The sequence below is a fragment of the Canis lupus genome, chromosome 25, assembly GCF_011100685.1.
Source record: "Canis lupus familiaris isolate Mischka breed German Shepherd chromosome 25, alternate assembly UU_Cfam_GSD_1.0, whole genome shotgun sequence".
Classification (NCBI taxonomy): domain Eukaryota; kingdom Metazoa; phylum Chordata; class Mammalia; order Carnivora; family Canidae; genus Canis; species Canis lupus.
This window is the reverse complement of record NC_049246.1, coordinates 3,595,208-3,616,665: the sequence shown is the minus strand read 5'-3', so window position 1 is coordinate 3,616,665 and position 21,458 is coordinate 3,595,208. Positions and strand designations below refer to the sequence as shown.

General features: G+C 35.5%; 1 protein-coding gene and 1 pseudogene across 1 annotated transcript in view; both read left to right on the top strand.

Annotated features, from left to right (window-relative positions):
• The window catches only part of LOC119877549 (translation initiation factor IF-2-like), a 123,150-nt gene extending 106,737 nt beyond the window's left edge, over positions 1 to 16,413 (top strand). Inside the window, exon 4 of the mRNA XM_038574484.1 lies at positions 16,365 to 16,413. The gene's annotated coding sequence lies outside the window, so the exon portion shown is untranslated. The remainder of the gene's footprint in view (positions 1 to 16,364) is intronic.
• Positions 16,414 to 19,561: 3,148 nt separating this feature from the next.
• LOC119865892 lies at positions 19,562 to 21,081 on the top strand (annotated as a pseudogene).
• Positions 21,082 to 21,458: the final 377 nt, after the last annotated feature.

The following is a 21,458-nucleotide window of genomic DNA, read 5'->3' as shown; positions in this document are numbered from 1 at the left end:
GCATTCTCCTCAAACATTATAGGAGACAGGTTTTTTTTTTTTCCCTCTAGTTTGGATGTGTGGTATAATTTGCCAGGTTGGAAAGTTTTACTGATAAGTTAAAACATTTTTACAAAGTGGTCCAATTAAAATGTACATATAATACACATCATATATAACATTCTATTCATGCTTTCCTAATGGCAGACAAATGCATTAGCTGAGAATGAACATAAACATACAGGCATGTTATCATGATATTGAAACAGTGGGTTCATTACAAAATGTTTTATGGAAATGTATTTGTTTCAAATATGGTATAGCTATAATGAGAAAAGTTTTTCTGTCAAAATGCTTTTTGTGGCATTTATCTGAAGGGCAGCTAGGGAGGAGTCCCAGAGAAATCTGAATCTATATTCTAGGTTGACTCTTGGAGTGTTACATCTCTCTTAGGGAACACCTTGAAGCACTTTTGTTTCTCTCAATTTTTTGTTGTGGACTTAAACATCTAATTGTGATACTAAAAAAAAAAAAGTTGGTTCCATGATTTAATGAAAATCTTCCTGATCTTGAGTTCACGGATTCTTTCTTTGGCATCAAGAATATGTCCATGATTATTCTAATTCATGATTATCAATACCTAAATCTAACTGTCCTTGGTCTATTGTATTTTTCTGTGACATATTCCATGCAGTTTTGCTGTGGGCCTCATCAAGTCAATTACCTGGACTACCACTCTCCTTTCACATGATTTATTTATAGCTGATGAGTCCTTTTCTAGTTGCCACATCTTCCCTTACAGCCTTCCTCAGTAAATCCTGACAGCTCTGTTTCTCCTTACTTTCTGACCACTTATTTTATATAATGTCTTTTTGGCATTGTATTATATACAAACTTATTTTATATTTTGAATTATTTCATGTATATAAATCTTATTGACTAGAATGGTATAATTCCTTGAGGGTAAAAATATGAATTATAATTTTTAAAATTAACACCTGCTTTTCTTTTTTTTTCTTTAAAGATTTTATTTATTCATTCATGAGATAGAGAGAGGCAGAGACACAGGCAGAGGGAGAAGCAGGCTCCATGCAGGGAGCCCGACATGGGACTCAATCCCGGGTCTCCAGGATCCCACCCTGGGCTGAAGGCAGCGCCAAACCACTGAGCCACCGGGGCTGCCCAACACCTGCTTTTCTTTAAACACTGCTAGGAATCTAGGAGGTGCAACATTAGTTTGCATTTTAGTGGTCTAATTGAATTTTGTTGGCTAATTTCAACTCCACCATAAACTGTGATTTTTGAATGGACTTTATTTTTTTTTTGTAAGTTTTACTTATTTAAGTAATTTCTGCACCCCCATGTGGGGCTTGAACTCATGACCCTGAGATCAAGAGTCATACACTTCACTGACTGAGCCAGCTAGATGCCCCTTGAATGAGATTTTAAATTGAATTTATTTTATATAGATATAGTATAGGTATAGTCTTTCACTTATTTATCAATTTTGATCATTAGTCTTTTCCATTTTTTTCTTTAAGAATTTTAATTGATTTTTAGAGGTGATGAAGTGGTGTGGTATGAATCCCATCTTTTAGGAATCTTCTTAGACGTCACCTTTCTGAATCTTACCCATTCTTAATCCACTGCTCTAAGCTTTCTCTTCAGTGCTTCTTTTTCTTTTATTTTCTCTCATAACCTCACATATAGGAAGTACTAACTGACATTATAAGTCTTAGCTGTCTGTTTCCTCTACCATACTCTGAATTTATTGAGGACAGGGATCAATGGCTTAATTTTCTATTTTTAATATATATAGTCAGTGCTTAATATATAATAGGCATGAGAATGACTCCTAAGAATGAGTCACATAAAAACCATTCTAACAAGAATCCTGTGGCATAGTTTCTATTTTATAGAAACTGAAATGCAGAGTCTAAGTGACTAATCCAAATTCACACAGCAGTAACTGCACATACAAGAATTGAATCCATAGTTCTGATTTTAGGTTCAAAGGTTTCTTATATATAGGCTATGAATGCCAGAAATGTACTTTCTTAATGAGGATCAGTCTTATTTATAGTTTTTAATTGACTTGTGATTTTGAAACCAATGAATATGTTACTTACATTTTTCTTATTCAAGGCAAATTCTTAAGGTATAAGGATAATTCAGTAATCTGTGCTCTGTAAGTTTAATGTCCCATTAACCACCTTTAGAAGCAGTTCTTTTTACTTTTGTCAATAGGTTGGGGTGTCTGGCTTGCTCAGTCAGAAGAGTGTGTGACTCTTAATGTTCAGGTTGTGGGTTCAAGCCCCATACTGGGTGTAGGGATTACAAAATAAAAAGTGCTGTCAGTAGGTTAATTATTTCCAACTAAGAACATTTAAACTTAACCTTGTTAACTAAGTGATTTGAGGGGAGATATTTTAAAACTGAGATGCTGAGTATTGTAAATGTGCACATAGTGGTTATAATATTATCATTTACCCAGGTGTGAAAAAAATAATATTTTTAACTTTTTAAAAAACTCTGTTTCAATCCCTGTGATAGAACACATAGTGAATTCTGGGTAAACTTAGAATTTTTTCATTCAAAGCAAATAAGTGTACTTTTACATGATGGCATTGGGGAGCATGGCTGACCTTGGCTGTTGGCATCTATCCAGTATCTCATCTGTTGAGATAAAACTTTCTCTGTCTGCCACCTTAGCATGTTCATCCTCCTTATGATGAGGCATGATGAGCACACTCATGCACTTGGTACTCTTATCTTACCAGAAGGTCCTTTAAAGGGCCTGAAGGGCTTAGTCTCAGGGATGAAGGGAAATACAAAACTATGTAACTTCAGAACTGCAGGAGACTTGGTTGGGTGGCAACAGGCAGTATTTGCCTTCATCCACATGCTGCCAGCCAGCTTCTTTCCTCTCCATTAAGGAGGTATTTTAGAAATTGGCTTGCTTCTCCAGACACCTGCCATGAAAAGAACAAAGGTTCTTTCTACCATCATTGCCACAAACTCCTCTGAAGCTTCTAATTTACTCTTTCCTTTTGAAGCTAACTCTGGTTTATTAGGGGTGAGGAAGAAATGCAGGGCATAGAGACTCCTGCAGGAGTCTATTCATTTCAAAATGAATGTATGATATCTAGGGATACATCTACTACAGTCATATAAATATAGTCTTGAAAACTTTGAAAAAGACAAACCCAGATTTGAATAAACGTTATCTCTTGGGAGGGAGAGAGAACAAGATTGCAGAGGACTATGACTTTATTGGTTTTATTTATTTATTTATTTATTTATTTATTTATTTATTTATAAAGATTTTATTTATTTATTCATGAAAGACACAGAAACATAGGCAGAGAGAGAAGCAAGCTCCATGCAGGGAGCCTGGTGTGGAACTCGATCCCAGCACTCCAGGATCATGCCATGAGTCGAAGGCAGATGCTCAACTGCTGAGCCACCCAGATGTCCCTATTAGTAATATTTAAATGCTTAATAATCTAAGTCCAATATGGCAAAAAAAATAGACTTCATGGAGTTTGGTGTACATTTTATGACTCCCTATAATTGTCCTTATGCTTGTAACATTTCATAATGAAACTATTTCTAAAATAATAAAGAAGAACTCTCATCTAGTTTGGGTGGAAAGTTACTAGTATATGAAGATACAAACCATAAAAAAAGTTGAGTAACATGAAGAGGCAATCCAGCAGCGGTCTCATGTATTACTTTGACAATAGAAGAGCACAGCTCATGAGAGTAAACTGAAAGGAATAAAATATTGCTGTTGACTTACTCGTTTATTAAATAAATTTGAATAGATATGTGGTGAATATTCCAGATATTAGGATAATTATGATGATAACTTACCAAAATAATTTTAATATTTGTTGGTAATATAGCTAATCTATTGTATTTCTTTTGGATTTTGACAGCAGCATTCTCTTTATTAGCTATGGCTTTTTACAGTGGTATGGATTTTATACAGTGACAATCATACTATCACTAATTTATTTTTAAAAAATTAGTGCACATGAGCTGTGTTGAAGTCAAGATCTGGATGGAGCAGTTTGAAATTTTCTTCAGCAATCAAGTAACTACTCCAACATTGAGTATCAGTGATCTTGAATGAGATTATACATTGATAACACAGGGATATTGTATTGAATTTGAGTCTTTATTCTCAATTATTCTATTAAATATTTGATGTTGCTGAAGAGGTGTTAATCTGTCATAATGAATTGGAATAGTAGAAGTTATTTTTTAAATTGGTTAAAGTAAAATAATTTATGGGATATTTGCACATATTAAGATTTTATATCATACATCATTCTTTTTATTTGGTTAAGTCTTATGAATAATTTCTCAATCTGAACTCACTCTCCTGTGCTTAATCGGAGTGAGTTAGGGAAGTAGGAAATATACTACTTCAATAGGAAGTTGAACAAGTTTAAATGAGTCAAAATATCCTGATTACCACTAGTAACACAGCTGATTGATGAAGATATGGCAAAAATAATGAGTCCAAGGACAGTCTCAGAGAATAATGAAAAACAGTTGCTTAAATTTACCTTCAGAATCAGGGTTATTATAATCATGTAATACATTCCAAGGCTGAATGTACATGAAGTTGCTGTCAGAATCTGCCTAAGGGTATTTCAACTCTGAGTAAGTGTAGATTTCATTTGTAGTCAAGAGTACACATATTCAGTCGGAAATAGTTTTGTCTCCCATTAATAGACCAGAGTAAAGCAAATTGATATATTCCCAGTGCAATAATATGCATTTTTTTCATAGGTTCTTCTGAAGTACAATATGGTGGTAACCACTTAATTTCTTAAGTGTCTAGAGCTGTCAGACCGGTTTTACCTTATGTGGTACTGCCTGACTAGCTGTATGGAGAACGATCTCCAGGCTGGTTCTGCCTTACAGGAAAAGGTGCAAGAAACAAGTGGTTAGTACCTACCTTGTGGCAGGGGTAGAGTGGCAGCTTGTCCCATCTGGCCTCTTGGTACTAACAGAGGTGGCACACAGGTTCACATCTTTTAATTTTGATATAATTTTGTAGATAAACTGCAATGAAACAATGGGGTATGGCAGAATTATTTTGAGGAATGGATAACTTCAGTATTTTACTAATTAAAATAATAAACAGGGATCCCTGGGTGGCGCAGCGGTTTGGCGCCTGCCTTTGGCCCAGGGCGCGATCCTGGAGACCCGGGATCGAATCCCACGTCAGGCTCCCGGTGCATGGAGCCTGCTTCTCCCTCTGCCTGTGTCTCTGCCTCTCTCTCTTTCTCTCTCTGTATGACTATCATAAATAAATTTAAAAAAATTAAAAAAAATAAACAAAATATTATTTTCTTTACCCGTTATTAAAGGGTTGCTTACTTATCCCTCTGGGCTGAGCACAAATGTTGTCATTGTCATGAAATCTTTCTTGACACCCTCACTGAATTGTGATCTTTTCTGAAATGGATTACTGTAGCAGCAATTAATTTGTACCCTTTGGTGATACTTCACATATTCTATTTGTATTAATTGTGCATATGCCCTTCTTCCCAATTACTTTGCAATGGTAATACTTTCTGGTATCTGCATAGTTTTGATAGCTTTAAAAGTGTACTTTTTAGAAAATTTATTCACATTATCTTACTAATTCTCACATATACTTTATGATTCAATAAATTATCCTCAGTTTATTGACATGAAGGATGTAAGGTGGTACAAGGGCCAGCATGAGAAGACAGATTCTAGCTTCTACTTTGTTGTGTCTGTTTTGTGATCCATGAATAGGCCCCCTTACACATGTGACATTTTAGCTTTCTCTTCTGGAAAGTATGTAAGGTGGATGCAGGGCTGTGAGAGTCCATTGCCATATAACAGATTTTATAATTTTCAAAATACCAATAAAATGGTACTAATTTACTACCATTGAGAGATTGTAATCTCCTCAGGGTTAGGAACTGTGTCCCTTTTTCATCTTTACATTTTCTAAATGCTTAACATTGTACCTAATGTATAGTAGGTGTTCAGTAAATGTTGGTTGAGTGGATAAATAGGACAGGAATCTGCAGACTTTTTCTGCAAAGGGACAGATAATAAATGTTTTAGGCTCTGGACCATATGGTCTTTGTTGCAACTATTTAATGTTGCCCTTGCTGTGCAGAAGCAGCCACTGACAATATCTGAAAATATAAGCATGGGTGTGTCCCAATAAAATTATTTATGAACACTGAAATTTAAATTTCATGTAATTTTTCACATGTCATGAACTCTTATGATTTTTCAACCATTTAAAAATGTAGAAATCATTCTTAGCTCATAGGATGTACAAAAACATAATGTGTCTGATTTCATTTACAAGATGTAGTTTTTTCTAACACCTGGAATAAAATATGAATATCACTTATATTTTTAAAAATGGACTGTATTTTTTAATTTATTGCGATGATTATATGAGCATATTTTGTGTAATATTACTGGAATAGATGAGAATATTTAATCATTCACTAATAGTATGAGGATAAAAATTGTAGTTAGAGGCAAAATTGAACATGCTTTATTGGGTTAAATATGTTTATCTTTCTTGTATTATGCTATATAAATTTTCATCATGTATTATTGGATTTTTAACTCACTTCTGGACTCATTTAAAAGTATTTCGGAAGAAATTGAAAAGGAATGTATTTATTGAGGAACAATTGATGAGGCAATAAGATGATGTAAACTGCTTGGTGTTACAGAAAGTCATGAAATTGTGCAGACTTACTCACTGCAAATTTATGCTATCTAACTTCATTTGGGCTCTTAATGCTACTTGTCAATAAAGAATGCAACTTTCCTTTTTCTTTGCTTGTTAAATTCTTATTGCATTCCTCATGGCAGCTGTTTTAGATTTTCCACACTTTTCAACTTCCAATCCTATGACATCTCTCTCATTCAAAAAGATGACCCCTGCACCTCCTATACATGTCATCCAACATGAGCTCCAGCAACTCTTCTGCCCTTGTCCTCAGATGGCTCTGCTGTCACTCTTTCCCCATAACCTCTTTTTCCTCTGTATCTTCACCTCTTTTTCCCCCCTTTATATCACAGTGGAAAAATATATCTCTTCTCTTTCCATGACTAAATTGTCACTTGAACTCTCTGTACCATTATTTTTTAACCTCTTTCAAAAATTTTTTTTCAGACAGTGATCTCCTTTATCATGTTAGTGTCTCTCTGCCTCTTTACTGGCTTTTTTTAAACTCTTTTTTCCTATAAACATTCTCAGTTTCTCCCTGTTCTTAAAAACAAGGCTCATTCACCTTTCTGCACTGCTGTAACCTGCCAGCCAAAATCTATTCCGATTGGCCAATATGCTGTTCTCACTGGGAGGTGCCTGAGCATATCACCCTTATATCTTTGCCTTAGAATGATCAAACAACAAAATCCATGTCAAAGCTATTCATCTGTTTATTTGAGCCTACTGTCGAGTTTCTTTTATGGTAAACCAATTAATGTCTTAACAGTATGGTCTGTACTCAAGGCCTTATGCTGGATGACTTACTTACTCCTTTAGTCCTTGCAGTCTGCCTTCCTTGTTCTCCATTTTTTAAAAAAGATTTTATTTATTTATTCATGAGAGACACAAGAAAGAGATGCAGAGACATAGGCAGAGGGAGGGGCAGGCTCCTCACCCGATGCAGGACTCGATCCCAGGACCTCAGGATCAATTATGACCTGAGCCAAAGGCAGACACTCAACCATTAAGTGATCCAGACATCCCAACCTGTTCTCATTTTTTGAATCTGTTGCCAAAGACCACCAGTGAGCTTTTAGGGAATAAATACAATAATTTTTATTAATAATAATCTTCTTTTACTTCCTTTGAAGTTTTTATTCTTTGGCCTTTGGAAGAGTGTTCCCTTCTTATCCCAGGCTGTTCGTTCTCTGAATGTGTTAGTTACTTTTTTTCCTCCCTGTTCAAAGATTAGCATTCTCCAAAGTCACATACCAGTCCAACTATCCAACACCCTCTCATTCTCATCCTATCTTGCACCTTTAAGCTGATGGTTGTCACATCTCTCTTGCTCTCTCTTTCATATGCTCAATTCTACATTGTCAGGGGTCTGGTGGACATTTCCACCTGGATGTCATATAAGCATCTCAAATGCATCATGCCTGTGACTGAATTTAAGATCTTTTGAATGAATTATCTTTCACTCTCCTAACTCATTTCCTGATTTTTAAAAGGTAGGTTCTCTTTCTTCAGTGATGAAATCCTAGAGCCATCCACGACTCATTCTTTTTTATTATCTCCCAAAGAAAATCAATCCTTAAGTCCTAACAAATTTACCTTTGGAATATTTCTGACATCTTTTCCTTCCTCTACTTTCCCACTGCTACCACTTTATTTTTTTAAATTTTTATTTATTTATGATAGTCACAGAGAGAGAGAGAGAGAGAGAGAGGCAGAGACACAGGCAGAGGGAGAAGCAGGCTCCATGCACCGGGAGCCCGACGTGGGATTCGATCCCGGGTCTCCAGGATCGCGCCCTGGGCCAAAGGCAGGCGCCAAACCACTGCGCCACCCAGGGATCCCCCACTGCTACCACTTTAATTTAGCTCTTTGTCACATATCTTTAAGAATTGGTGGCATTCTCTTTATTGGTTTCATTTTTTATAGTTAGCCTTCTCCAGTGCATTTTGAAACCCAAATCTTTGGTTTATGTTACTTCACTACAGTTCTATTACTTTTAGCTCAATTCTAATAGCTAGCAATTATGGAGGGCTTACTATATGTCAGGTACAGTTCTAAGCAGTTTATGTGGATAGACATTAATTAATCCTCACAAGAATCTTTGTGAGTACACTGTGAGAATTGTGAAGTACACTGAGCCTTATAGAGTTCAGCAACTTATTTAAAGATTAGATAGCTTGTAAGATACAAAGGCAGGAGTTAAACTCTGGAGGTACCCTGTGTGTTGGGGGGGGGATGGGGGCAGCAACTAGGCTCTTAATTCCTATACTGTAATGCCTCCATAAATGACTGACTAAAGTTCAGACTCACTAATTTGGCTTTCAACTCTCTGATCTCCAACTTCTTTTAATTTTCAGAAATATATAACACAAAACTAGTATAATGGCTTATCTCTTCTATTCATAATTCCATATATTTGCACTGGGTTTTTGGCTCATATAGTTTTATTTATACTGTTTTCTTTAACCCCTCATTTTCCCCCTTATCCTCACCAAACTAAAAGTCTTAAGTATAAAATATCTGCATCATCTTTCAACACTTATTAAGCACTATAGGATCTACTTTACCTAGGAGTGACCCTTGTCCTCTGCTTACCAATTATATTTATTTATTTATTTATTTATTTATTTATAAAAAATATTCATTTATTCATGAGAGACACACAGAGAGAGGCAGAGACACAGGCAGAGGGAGAAGCAGGCTCATGCAGGGAGTCCAATGTGGGACTCGATCCCCAGACTCTGGGATCACACCCTTAGCCAAAAGCAGATGCTCAACCACTGAGCCACCCAGGCATCCCAAGTATACCTGTTTTAAATGCATTTGTAATTATAATGAATTTTGTCATTTATGTTTCACATACATTGGGTGGTATTTTGAATATTGATGTTTGTGTGTTATTCTCTATGAGACTGTAATTTTTGCATGTATTAGAATCATATTAAATAGCTGTAAAATAATTTAAATGGGTCAAATATATTTTCTGATTATCATTTTTAATTTGAATCCAAAAATTCAATTGAATAAAGAGAAACAGTAGCTTTCCCCCTAAATGCCAAATGATCTCAGATGATGTCACAGTTTCTGGTTTTTAGTTACTATTGGATCTCAAGTACTGTTACCACAAGAATGGAGATTTTCCAATAGTTGTAAACAGAAAGTACAGTGCCAGGAATCTGGCTTGAAAGTCTTGTCTCATGAAACTTTTGGTCCTAATGGTTGAGCTTTTTCATACTTCTTGCTAAATCTTTTCAAATGTGCTCATCATTTTCTATTACACCACTAGTTGGGACTCTAGAATATCAGTTCCAAAACAACAATCAAATGGATAGAAACCAAATTTTATGAGACTAAAAGACAATCTCCCTGAAAAATAGAGCTGTTAGGTTCATGGGATAATGTGGTTGCAGTGATATACACAGTTGGGTGATGAAGAAGCATCAAGCTAAAATGATGCAGGACTGTATTTCCTTCTTTTAACTACTTATTTTTTTTTTCTTTTAACTACTTTAAATGCAAGTTGCTCTTTCTCTTGGAACACTGGTCTACTTCGGGGTTTACAATTCTACAACAAGATAGATTTTGACTCAGTTTTCCCCTACTATGCTTGAGGCTAGCCAAACTAAACCCTTTTTATTAGGGTCTCCTTGAAAATTCATATTGTTTTCTGATTTTTTGTTGGCCATGAACTTCCTAAAATTAAATTCAGAATGATAACAAGAGCTACTAAGCTTGTCAAAGTTTAGGCTTTGACAATGCTGATACTTTTTAATGTTTTTAATACCCAGCCAAGCATTTGTATTACATCTCCTAAATGTATTTGTATTACATCTCCTAAATGCATTCTTGAATGAAATTTCTAAGTTCTTCTCCCACTTTTGAAGTAGATCAGCAAAATGGGAAAATTTTGCATTTTATGGTTTGTATGGCAGCCCAGGCACCTTGTAGATTTCAATAAATGCTTGTCAACCATGCCGTTTTAAAAAGCAAGCTGTTTAAAATGACCAAACATTTTCAGAGGTGAATGGGAGCAATCCCTTTTCTTTCTTTCTTTCTTTCTTTTTTTTTTTTTTTTTTCACAAAGCAATCCCTTTTCTTATATGGGATTCAAGACCTTCTATTCTGGTGTTTAGATAATTCAGATGCTGTGTTCCATCCAAGTTGCTTTGACCTGGGTTCTGATTTTTTTCATGCTTCTTTCCCTGTTTCACTGTATTCTATTTAGGATTCTAGATTAGAAGGCATATAATATGAAAGGAAAAGTACCTATAAAGGGTTTGAAGCATTTCAGATGATGAAAAGAAGAACTTTTGGTAGAGGTGAAGGTTAGAGAAGGCTTTATAAAAAAATCAAGGCCAGGAGGAAAAAGACCTGAGCTGATAGTAATATACTCTGAAGTTACAAATCAGTGTTTGGTATAACTAGGTGTTTAGTAAACTGAATAGATAATCTTCTAGGAAGATACTTTAAAGTCAAGTTTAAGGACACATAAATTACATACCTCATAAAATTGTTTTAGGTGTTAGCCATTAGTTAGTAGAACATATTTTCTGTCATTTACCAGTTTAAAAATAGTCCTTTTTTGGAGCACACACTAAAAAGATTGAAAGAAAGAAAAAGATACCTTCCATCAGTCCTTCAAACAAACTATAAGTCAACACTACATTGACTAAGAAGAACCTGCAAAGCATCTATCTCATGTGTATTTTTGCCACATCTCTCATTCAGATTGATACTTTTTTCTAGGCAGTTCAAAGAATCATAACATTCAGTCTGTGTTTTAAATTATTTACGATTGAATTTAGCCAAAATAAATGCCTTCCAAGTGAGATATGTGCAGAATTCCTCTTAAATACTTAAGAGACTCAATAGCTTACTAGATAGAACACAGTGACCAGCAAAAATAAAGGCTTTGTGTGTCTCCAGTGCTTTACATGTTCAAATTTAAATGATTTTCTAGTTATAGTCCCCTTGATGTCCAAACCTCCCTCAAGGGTCGGTGATACAGATCTGTAGGGTCATCATACTGACCTCAGAAACTACCAAGAGTAAGAGAGGACAAAGGTTGGGGATAAACTTTGTTCAAGAGAGATGACTAAACTACCTATATTTATGATTAAACTAGAGGACAATACTGTGGTCCAGAACAGAATTTTGAGCAAAATGATGAGAATCTAGGTCAGAAATGGAACAGGAGGCAAGGTCTAGTGAAGTAGTCCAGTGTAAGTCTGTGAACTGAGCTGTTATGAGTCTGAGGATGTTTCTATGGATACCTACCACATGACTTCATCTTGGTTTACAGACAAGGGGTAAGACCAGAGAAATCACTAGTGATAGACAAACTGGGCAACTGGCCCTGTGATAGCCAGCTAGTCTCTCTGAATATTGTCTCAGAATATCACCCTAATGAATTAATTTAAAACTCTCCATTATCTGGGGTGCCTGAGTGGCTCAGTCAGTTAAGTATCTGCCTTCAGCTCAGGTCATGATCTCAGAGTCCTGAGATTGAGCCCTGTGGCTGGGCTTGCACTCAGCAGGGAGTCTGCTTGACCCTCTCCCACCCTCTCCCTCTGCTGTTCCTCCTCTCTTTGCCCCTCCCTCCACCTCCACCCCCTCATGCTCTCTCAATAAATAAATAAATAAATAAATAAATAAATAAATAAATAAATAAATAAAATATTTTAAAAAACTCTATTATCTGATTTTGAAGTCCCCACCTCTGTCTTTTAAGTTACTTTAACTAAACTACTTATATAGTTCTCACCTTTTTTAGAATCTAACACTCCACCTGCCCTTTTCTGTCTGGTAACTCCTATTCATCCTTCTTTAACCAGCTCAAGCAACACATTCCAAATCAGTCCTAGGCTGGTTTGGGTAATCCTGGGTTCTTCCATAGAATCTTATGCCCAGGTGATTTTGGTGTACATAAATGATTAAGGCCATATCTCCATGGTTATCATATTTATTGTAATTATCTCTGTGTGTAACTTCCTCTATCTCAGTTGAGCACACTTTCAGTGAAGAATCAATGTTTTAATCATCATCAAATCCTTAGAATCTAGTTTAATGCTTGCAATATGGTGCATACAAGCATATATTTATTGATTCAGTTAATGAATATTGGCATTAGACTATTTCTATGAAAAAAAAACTGTACAAAATTTATTAGTTTAACCCAAAGGCATAGTATTTAAAGGCAGATGAGAGTCATTGCTTATTACAACATGTTACTTTTATGTTTAATTCTCCTGCTAAAGGCCCTTGAAAATTATGAAAACTTTGTAAACCTCATCCTAATCTTCTCTCTCTATCTACTTTCTTCCTCCACAGATTATTCCATTTTTCTCTTCTCTCTGTCCTCTAGCTCTTTCTTTTCTCTTAATTCTCTCACAGTGAGAATTTGCAGTAATATAGAATTTTTAATTAATTTTATTGGGGTATAATTTGCATAAAGTAAAATATATCTTCAGTGAGTTTTTATATATGTCTGTGGCCATTCGAACCACTGCCACAATCAAGTTCGAGGACATTTCCATAAGCCCCAAATTTCCCTCATGATACTGTTTTACATTCCTTGCCCCTCCCCCTCAGCCTCTGGGAAACACTGATTTGCTTTCTATTGTCATAGATTTGATTTGTCCTTTCTAGAATTTCATAAATACAATTATACACTAAGTACTCTTTATGAGTGCTTATCATAGTTTTAAGATTCATCTATGTTGTGTGTTTCAGTAGTTCATTCCTATTTATTATTGATTAGTATTCCTTTGTATGGATATACTACAGTGTGTTTATTCATTCAATTATTTACACAGGTTGTTTTCCTGTTTCTGAGTATTATGAATAAAGCTACTCTGAACATTTGTACTTAAGTCTTTGCGTGGACATATGTTTTCATTTTTCTTAGGTAATTACCCATGAGTTGAATTACTGGGTATATGATAAATTTAAATTTTTTATTAGAAACTGTCACACTTTTCCAAAGTGGTTGTGCCACTTACATTCCCATTAGCAATGTATGACAGTTCCAGTTTTTCCATGTCCCCATTGACACTTTATATTGTTAATTTTTATATATTCAGTCATTCTAGTAAGTTTGTAATGTGTTATCTTATGGTTATTTGTTCTGCATTTCTCTGATGTCTAATGATATGACCATCTCTTCATGTGCTTATTGGTCATTTTATACATTTTATTTTAATTTATTTTTAAAGATTTTTATTTATTTATTCATGAGAGACACAAAGAGAGAGGCAGACACATAGGCAAAGGGAGAGGCAATCTCTCTGTGGGGAGCCTGATGCGGGACTCAATCCCAGGATCTCAGAATCACAACCTGAGTTGAAGGCAGACACTCAACCACTGGGCCGCCCAGATGCCCTCATTTTATACATTTTAAATGGCCTATTCTAATCTTTTATCTATTTAAAGTATATTTAGTTTAATAATATTATTGTGAATTATAAGAGATCTTTATATGTCAGCAATACATAATTTGTTTTTAATTTAAAACTTTTGTTTTTCTGTTTAATCAGAGTGGACAAATCCCTGATTTAATTCAACAATTCCTGTACTTTTGCTTATATCTAAGTCAAGTGCAACAATTAGCCAAGTGGAAAATCTGTCATGTGGCCAGAAACTTCTGTAAGACACTTCTTGATAATTGTCTTTTACCTTTGCAAAGGATCTGAATCTATTATAAGTATTATGTAGTAATATAATCAAGAGAAATACATCAGTCAATGAGTAGTTTACACAAGCCAGCTGTCCCACATGGCTTGAATGATTTGATAATACTCTTGTATAGCAAATAGAGAATTTGATTATAAAAAACAAGATAGCACATAAATTTGTACAGCTAAATTGGCGAACAATGTAATAGTATTGAAATATATGTAAAAATAAATGCACATAAAGCCTGGGGTAAGAATTATCTCTCTGTCCTTTTGGAGTGCAAACTTAAGTCACTGTGATACCTCAGTCTCATCATCAATGTCTAGATATAGTATATTCTTGATATTTGTGGTAGTTATGTTGTATAAAGTTGCTGTAAACACTGAATTAGCACACATATTGAATTAGCTCCTAGGGAAGACAAGCAAGAAAACAAATAAATAAATTTATATAGTTCACATACTGTATATACTGTATAATCTTTAACCCTAAAAGTAACTCACCCATTCTAGATGCCATTCTCTTCATTTTACAAAATAGAAACCAAGATATAGAAGTGTTAAGTGACTTGTCTGAGGCTGTCCCACTAACAGGTGCCAGAGCTGGGATTCAAACTCCATTCAACTGGCTCCAGAGCCAGAACTCCCCACATCACACTGCACTGCCCTTACCATCTCCATCCTCTGGTCATCTCTTCATTAGCGTGAACAAGAAAGGAGAGCATTGTCTTTGACCTCAGCTGAAAATGAGTGCTTTGAACAGCCTAAATATTTTACTGTCCTGAGCATGTTCATGGGTTATCACAAAAGTGATAGGAATATTGATTTTGGGGTTCACAAATAAATTTTGGAAAGCAGGTGAATTCACAATTATAGGATCTTTGAAAAGTGAAGGTTGAATATACATGAGAGCATAAATGCAGAGATTCACATACATACAATTATATGCAGTTTTAGGAGGGTGGAAGTGGGGAAGGGCAGGGTATCAGGATGGCAGACAATGGTCTCTGAACTCTTTCATTCTGCCTTAAATTGGATGTTGGTAAGATTTTTTGATCATTTTTCAGATCTCTGACTTATGTCCTGACTATGTCTAAATGGCTAATTGACTATTTGTGGGTCAAAAATGAAGCAATCTGTTGGCTAACAGAGTTACAAAATCAGGGTTATATATATATATATATATATATATATATATATATATATATATATATATATAATTATTTAGTTGTCTTTTATATAGCCTCACATCTCAAGTTAAGCAAATGTTGGTAGATTTGGTCAGTCATATTGATATAATTTGAATCACAAAGGATAGAAGAATTTCAGTAGCTGTCATACCTTTACTTTCTTATTTCTTTATTTGAGGTCATTAAAGGTCTATATAAGATGATTCCAACTATTTCCATAGCTCAGTTTGAGAAATGAGGTAATGACATTTGGCAGAAACATTAAAGCTATACTAACTTCATACAACTGCTAACTCTCAGAATATTATTCCAGACAACTTGGACATAGGAAGCAATTGGAAGAACTCAATGAATCACACAACTGGAGCTGGTGAAAGTTTCTCAAGGTGGAAAATCATTTAGGTGTAAAATCTATTGTTTTAGATTTTTTTCCCTCATCCTTGTATCCTTCACTTAATACTTTTGAAAAAGAGAATTATTTTTGGAACAAGACTTTTTTCACTAAATGTTTATTCTTTCTAGAATGTGTTGGCTGTAATTTGAATGGATGAATGAATGAATGAATGAATGACTTTGCTGGCTTGTTATTTTAAAAGTAAAAACATTGCCATGGCAATGTATAAATCATAAGGAATAGAATACCATTTTTAACCTGTAGGTTGAGTATTTAATAATTTAATTTTATTTAGTAAACATTCATTCAATATTTGAGGGACATTTCTAGACATTAGGGATATTGAAAATTAATAATGTGTTGTCTCTGGCTTTCAGGGATTTACATTCCAGTGAGATGATTGTAGAAACTGCTCTGTAGAGTGTGGTAAGTGCTCTATTGGTATCACAAGCCAATATATCTCTCTTTTTTTTTCTATATGTAGAGCCAGTATATCTCATATGAGCTATAGTAGCAGCTAAAGCCATGGATAAAGTTTCACAGAGAACTTTAAAAAATTCATGAGGCATAGAATGGAAAGTTGGTTTAGATGGGAGGCATTTTAGACAAAGGGAACAACATTTAAAAAACACAAAGCATAAAAGGTACTGTGTTTGGGATTATGCACTATATGTTATGATACATGAGGAGGAGTTTTTATAGGAGATGAAACTGGAAAAAATAAGTTGGGGTAAAATTGAAAGTAGTTTTAACAGCCATATTAAGAAGTATAAATTTAATCTAAAGCAACATGAAGACCTCAAAGATCTTTAAACGATAGTGGACCCAGTCCTATATTTTTTTTTGGAGATAATTCTAATGATATTGTAAGGGATGGATTCAAAAGAGGAAAACTAGGAACAAGGAGACCAGTTTTGAGGCTGTTACACTGTTCAGTAGGAGAGGATGAGGATCTCAGCTAGGGCTATTCTAAAGGAAATAAAGAAAAGGGAACAGATGGGAGAGAAATTGTTCACATAGAATTGTCTGGGAGCAATAATGGTCTATCATAGTAATGAGAGGCTGAGGAACCAGGGAATATTTGAGAAAGCATTCATAATAGAAGCCATTTGACTGAGTAAGGGCAAGAAGATGCAAAGTGTAGTTTTGTTTGTTTTGGTTGAGAAAGAAGGACAGTTTTCACTTTTTTTTTAGAAAGACAAATTTTGTTTTTGTGGTTTTAAGATTGGGTCAAAAAGTGCTCCGAGAGAGAAGGATTAGAATAAGTAGGGGAAAAAGACATCAAGCAACCCCTCTTGGTCTCTCGTTAGCTGTAGATTGGTCCAGGCCATACAGAAGTGTATGAGCAACAGTCTAGAATCAATGTTCAATTGGTCTATTTGGCACATGTATTTCTGCGATTTTTTTTTTTATCATAATACCTTGCTATTGGCCTGTATTGGCCTTTATTTGCTGTTTTCTCTTACCTGGTTCTGGCCTAGTCTACTTCATCACCTATGACTTCTCTCCTTGAAGTCTGTTTACATTAATCTGATTATAGTGAGCTGGATGAGAAAAATGAAATTTATTAGGAGAGTATAGAGGTGTTTCATAGAACTCAAAGGCAGGCAGGAGAATCCTTACTTACTAGACTTTGTGTATCTGCAACTTTTTTTGTCTCTGCAGAACGGAGCCAGTGTGATAGGTAGAAGATGCCAACCCACAGTACCCAAGTTTCATGTATATGTAGTCTAGTTCATGAAAAAAAAAACTACTTTCTCTCAGCCAGTTCCAAAAAATCAATCTCAGAACTTTTTGTAATCTAGTCACCTCTTAGTCTTCTAACAGTAGAGATATTGTTCTAATTCTGTAGAAAATGATATGTTTTCATTGGAATAATGATCTAAAATATAGATTAATTACAACCTGGGATTCTAGGCTTTCCTGTAACTAATACATTGAAAATAAGTCTTTTATTTGTCCACATGAACCTAAAGTAACAAAGAAATTTCTTCTAAGAGTCTCTAGTACCCTGTGCTGTGGCCAGGCTACAAGGTTCAGTTAAATGACTGATGTATTTGTCCACAATAATTGGTGATGTTTGTGATGTTTGCTAGGTCTCAACAGGACACCTTGATTTGAGACTGAGACTGAATTTCAGAATTTTCCCCATCTATCCCTTTCTGTCATAACTTGGCTCATGTATCAGATGGTTATAGACATATGGACTTCAAACTCTAATATCTCCTATATGCAGTTTCTTTCAACTCATAAAAAAAACAAAGAAACTGGGAGTAGGAGAAAACTTCTGGGATAACTTAAGTTTGAGGAAGGAGGAGGCCTCGTTTCATCATATCAGGGACATATTACCAGAGGTCACAAGGCAATAAGTCAATTATTACAGTTAACTTGTATTTATGTAAAATATAAGTAAACAATAGTATTAGAAATGATGTTTGGGAAACAACTTTGCAATCTCCTTAAAAAATAGGTTGGTAGATATAATTTGCCATTAAAATAAGGGGACTGGCACCATAGTATAGAGCCTCTTCCTTTTTCGACAAGTCAAGTCTCATAATGCAGAAAATTAACAATATTATAAAATTAAAAGTCAATACATAAGTCAACAGATACTTGTACCTGATAAAAGGACAGAAGAAAATCAATCCTTAGACATACTTTTAAGTTCCTTATATGCTATATATTTATATTTTATTGATTGAGTTTATCTCCACACTCCACTTACGCTATCCCGATCCCAAATGGAAAGAGAAAGGATACAAAAGATGAACTACTTGCAGGGAGATCTGATCTGACTCATCCACAAAGTCACAGATGCTTTAGTCTGGATAAGCCTTTTAATATGGCAGAAACTTTTTGTGCTGTGATTCTGGTTTTGTTTATTTATAAAATGTCCAAACGGATGTCCAGTGATGTGACTAATGATGTGTCAGCACCAGCTTCATGACATGCAGAGGCAGGCCCCCTGTCAAGAACACAGGTCCTTTGGGGAGACCATGGAGGGTTTCTTGCTTCCTAAAAGGCCTGGAGGTGGCTCACATTGCTCTTACCATCCTTTTTCCCCCACCTCAGGTAAGTTCAGGAAACCACACCCAATTTCTGAGGAACTGAGTGAAGGTGACAAACAGGCAGTGGAAATCTGGCTTTGCAGCTAGGTATTGTGTTGTGCATGCTTTGGGTGAAGTCCACCTTTGGCCATTTACAAGGACAATTGAATTTAGAGGAGAAAGTGTATTTCAAATTTTACATTTGAAAGTTACATTAACTTAGGTGCCAGGGTGGCTCTGTTGGTTAAACGTCTGCCTTTGGCTCAGCTCATGATCCCAAGGTCCAGCCCTGCATTGGGCTCCCTGCTTAGGGAGGAGTCTGCTTCTCCTCCTCCCTCTGTCTGTCCTCCTCCTGGTGGTGCTCTCTTTCTTTCTCTTTGTCATTAAATCTTTAAAAAAAAATTAAAAGGTCACATTAACTTAAAAGCAGATGCCCTTGCATACTTTCCTTGAATTTCAAGAATACAACCGACAAATCAGAACAATCAGAACTGAAGAAACAAGAGCGCGGCGTGAACACGGGGAAGCAAAAGAAAGCAAGAAAGTATGCGACCATGAAGCGAATGCTTAGTCTCTGAGATCAGAGGCTTAAAGAGAAGGATAGATTAAAACCTAATAAAAAAGAAAAGAAAGATCCCACTGCACTCAAGGAAAGAGAAGTCCCCCAACATCCTTCCTGCGTATTCTTCCAATATAACACACAGCTGGGCCCACCTTACCACATCCTGGTTGATACCAACTTTAGCAACTTTTCCATTAAAGCCAAACTTGACTTAATACAGTCAATGATGGACTGTCTGTATGCCAAGTGTATCCCTTGTATAACTGACTGTGTAATGGCTGAAATTGAGAAACTGGGGCAAAAATATCGAGTGGCTCTAAGGATTGCCAAGGATCCAAGATTTGAACGATTGCCATGCACACACAAAGGAACCTATACAGATGACTGCTTAGTACAGAGAGTAACTCTGCACAAGTGTTACATTGTGGCCACAGGACCTTAAACAAAGGATCCAGAAGATCCCTGGAGTTCCCATCATGTACATTTATTTCTCTTTTTTTTATTTATTTATTAATAGAGAGAGAGAGAGGCAGAGACACAGGCAAAGGGAGAAGCAGGCTCCATGTGGGGAGCGGAGCCTGACGTGGGACTCGATTCCGGGTCTCTAGGATCACACACTGGGCTGCAGGCAGCAACTAAACTGCTGTGCCACCAGGGCTGCCCCCATCATGTACATTTCTAACCATAGGTACAACACTGAGCAGATGCCAGATGATTATGGAGCCCCTCAGTTCTAATTCTTAAAAAATAGAGTTTTTCTGCCTTCTTATCCCAACTTTTTCTGTTGCCAGTTCATATTAGCAATATGCTATAGTATGAATTACTCTTCTTACCCATTTGCTCTGTTACGAGCTGAGTATGGTTAAATATACTCATTTTTTGATGTTTTGAAATCAGTATTTTGTATCATTTTAAGTATTGTTGCATCTTTCTATAAATCAGATGATTGCTTGTATAATTTGATGGTTGTTTTATATTGATTTACTCAACAAACATTTATTAAAGTTATATTAGGTACTTAAAAAGAACAATCAGAACTGGAATTATATAACATTCATTCGTTAATTTATTTATTCAACAAGGATTCAGTGCTTTCTATGTGTTAAGCTGTGCCATTTCCCGGGGCTATAATAACAATACAGAATGAGGGATCCTGACTTAGACAGAAATGATTAAGAAACACCATGCAAATGATAGCTAGGAGATACCTAGTAAAGAGACAGAAGATAGAGCAAAGAACTCCAGGCAGAGGACCTGATGAAGAGTCAAAGATGGGAAAGGTCATAGGGGATGAAAGAACTAAAGACCAGAAATAATTAGAGTAGCAAAAGCAAAAGTGGGGAGATGGGATAGGTGAGGCAAGAGAGGTGGGCAGATCATGCAGTTTGCTGTTGATCATTTGAGGATTGTGGTTTCTTAATCGAAGAACAATGTGAAGCCATGGAAAGATTTTCGGTAGTATATTGTCTATTTGCAGGATAATTGTTTAAAAAAATAAAATCATGATTTTCATACAAATATAAAATAAACGCATGTCAGAGATATTATTTAATCATTAATTAATGATGTTCCAAGTGATTCAAAGGAGAATCCAAAAGCAGATATATATATATATATATATATATATATATATATATATATATATATACACACACATACACCCATAGACTATCAGGAATGCTGAAATGCCATATTATAGTCATCGAGGAGTCAATTCAGCTTACATTCAGCTTGTGAAGTTTGGATCAGCGGGACTCTATCCTGAGCCATTTTTCATTTCTATGTCTATAATCTTGCTTTGGTTGATCTTATTTACTAACATAACCTTTATGTGCCATCTACCCACTGAATACTATCAAATT